Raw genomic sequence first — 3,319 nt, forward strand, 5'->3', positions numbered from 1 at the left:
GGAAAGGTCACAGGCGGCAGTCGCTGCACCCCCTTAGCTCATGAGATTGAGGCCAACATCCGATGGTACAATATGGACGCGTGCGGTTCTGTGCTACTCAAGTCTTTGAAATCAAAAGTGAGATTTTTTTGTCTTTCTATTCCAATTTTTCACCTACGTTTTACCAGTTTGCGCACAGTAACTGTTGAAACAGTTGTTGTTATTATGAGCCACATGTCGATACACCCACCAGCACGAAGAGTCCCACCGGGGCAATCAGCCCCGCTCCTGCTGTAAGGCGTCAATATTCAACGTGAGAACGCAATGAAGATTTGTTCCTACATCTCAAGGGTTAAAATAGGAGAAAAAAATAAACACGATTTTCCCACTACTAAGAGACGCTTTTCTTTTAGAAGTTTGTCATAATTGTCATCAGTTAGTTGATAGGTTTAAAGTCATTATTAAACCAAGTTTTCAACAATTTGCTATAGTAAGATTTTTATACAGCAATTTGTATCACTACTTAGTAATTGTCCTCTTTATCGTGGGTATAAAACCCCTACACTTGACTGTTTCTACACAGTAGCAGACGTACCATTAGAACAGAGAAAAGTCTTGTTAAAGCACGAGCTTTTGGAACTCTTTGTTTCAATGTTAGGAAAACCAGCCGGATGGCTGTACAGGACACAATCTAACTAGGAGTAATCCTTAGGTCCGGTAAAATTAAGCCCTAAAACCAGGGATTTCATGCGAATAATAAGGGAGCTTAGGCTTTGATCCCATGTCCCTGATGTTAATTTGTCACCCCATATTGCCTGGCAATAAAAAATTTAGGACCGGTCCTGGAAGGCTGATAGGAGTCCAGGGAACTTCCTGCCTAGCGAAGATAAGGAAAGCGTATTGTTTCCTGTTTACACTGGACATGAGCTTTATAGAATTATCCTACCAGTTAGGATTAATTGGGCAATTATCCTGGCCAACAATGGGACATTGATGACAGCAAAACAAAGACGTCTCAGAGCAGCTCCTTCGTCAGCGCTGCTGCCAGCCAGAGCCCCACGAATCGCCTTGGTCCTGGCTGCTGTCCCAGCGCTATCAGCCCTCGAACAAGGGCTGCACAGTCACAGGGGGAGCTGCAAGGGAAACAGTTTTCCTAACCTGTCATCGTTTAAGAACTCAAACATTTTTCCTTACCACAAAAGGAGTTGAGAATTTGGAGGGAAAGCTGTCCGCAGAGTAAGCATATGCAGAAGAGACTGGCTGGAGAGAGCAGCATCGCTTTCCACACTTTTGAACCTTTCCTTGGGACTCTGACCTCTTTTATCTGAGTGAAAGCAGCATTTCAACACTGGGATAGAAAAAGGAGGAAATGTCAGAATGGGAATGTCAAAGGGCTGGGCTTGGGGTTTTTTTACCCTGGAAAACCTCTAAGCAGGAGACTCAGCTAGCTGAATCTTTCTTGGCAACAACTCCAGTGAGTTGACTCGTTCTGTCAGAAAGTTTCTGACCAGCAGCAGTCGGTGGTTCATGCAAGACAACAGAATAAAACACCGATGCCATTCGCGTGACTCTGTTTCGAGCACAGGAGACTCTGTTCTGACCTGGCATGGCCAGCACCCCTCTCTGCGGAGGCACTCCTACGCCCCTTCTCACGGCAGACCTAAACAAAGCCCGAGTCCAGAAGACACCCGCTCTGAGCACCGATTCCCACGTTAGATGAACCCTAGAGTTACCCAGCCTGTGCAGCCATACAACACAACTTCCAGCAATTAAATGAATCGTTCCACATTTTAACACTCTATTTGTACTTTTTCCTGCATATTTCAGAGACATCTGAAGACAGCTCTCAAAGGCACTGATGCGTGCTGCTCCCCTGTTAACCCAAGAATTCCAAGACCCAGGTTTAGACCTAATTCATAATCCGGCCAATTATACTTAGCTCTAACATTTTCTCTCCTGTCCAGAGAAAATAAATCTTCTCTTTTTTTCTGAACACAACCCAAGAGATGATCGTGTCTATAGAACACCTCACACTAAATCTTAAAATAGCTACAATCCTAAACACTTAAAAGCCTGAATCTTTAGATAGAAACTCAATATTTATGGCAAAATTGACCTTTAAAATCCCCAGTATTCAAGTATTTCAAACATTATGTCTTTATAGCGATATATATAACCACCACCTTGAAGGAGACCAGAGCTGAGAATATCTATTAGTTATCCAAATTCCAGATTTTCCAAGACCAGCTGAACCACACTGGGAGAGTTGATGCTGTGTTCTTGTGCCTGAAGCTTATTTTGGTCTGAATAAACTCACTATTTTACTGAGGCTTAAATAAAACCTCCAGCGTAAAAAAACCTCACGCCTCAACCATATTAAAAACCCCACCTGTTCTAAATGGTTCCCCGTCAGGAACAAAGTCTAAAACTCAATGAGTTCCTCTATGAATTCAATTTGCTTTTAGTCCTCGTATTTCGTCCTGGAGGCCAGCAGCCGCAGAACACTCATCCACTGCAAGTATACACTAAACAGATGGAAGTTCCCTTCGGTTTAAGGAAACTGCTTACAGAGGTACCTGCTCTTCCAGAAACTGAAGGTGGCTGTGAGAAGACAAGATGGTGTTTATTTTCTCCATTTTTGTACTTCACTTCTGGTGGAGTTTTCTTAAGGAGAAGATGAACCATGAGGAGAGGGAAAAAATCATTTGGAAGCTGTGTGGGTTAGCAAAACACACTGGAGAAAGCAAGAGAAAGGGGCTTAATACTTTCATACCGTTAAGGAGGGAAGCAGCAGAGCACAGACACTTTTTAAAGAATGCGGTGCTGCTTTGACATCCCTGTTCTCTCTGGAGACTTGCACATACTTCTTAGTTTTGACTGATACTAAATAATAGGTTTCCTGCCACTAACGACAAGGTTCCCCTCTCCCCTCCCAGGTTAACTGCGTCCGTCCAAGAGACCCGGCCCTTCGCACACAATAGCTCGCTTGCTGCAGAGCCCCTGCAGAGGCCTTGCTGAAAGCACACAGAAAAATATTTCTTCTGCTCTCTTCCTGAACTTCTTAAACTCCAGGTGACCCAGAGTAAAATCCATTTTAATGGGGCCTCAGTAAAATCAGTCAACTGAGTCCTTGTTGAACTAGGCAACAGTATGCAGAAATAAAAAAAAATAATTAGAAAAAGACATTCTTGTTTCTTTTTGGAGTCTTGGTTCTTACTTTCCTTTCATGAGACAGCAAGGAAATAGTTCTGTTCCCAGTTTTGATTCTCAGTTCACCACAGAACTAAGCAGCATTATTCAAACGGTGCAGCTGCTGTTCATTAAATAGTGGGGCATTTGG

Source organism: Buceros rhinoceros, unplaced genomic scaffold (assembly GCF_000710305.1).
Source record: "Buceros rhinoceros silvestris isolate BGI_N320 unplaced genomic scaffold, ASM71030v1 scaffold12660, whole genome shotgun sequence".
Classification (NCBI taxonomy): Eukaryota; Metazoa; Chordata; class Aves; order Bucerotiformes; family Bucerotidae; genus Buceros; species Buceros rhinoceros.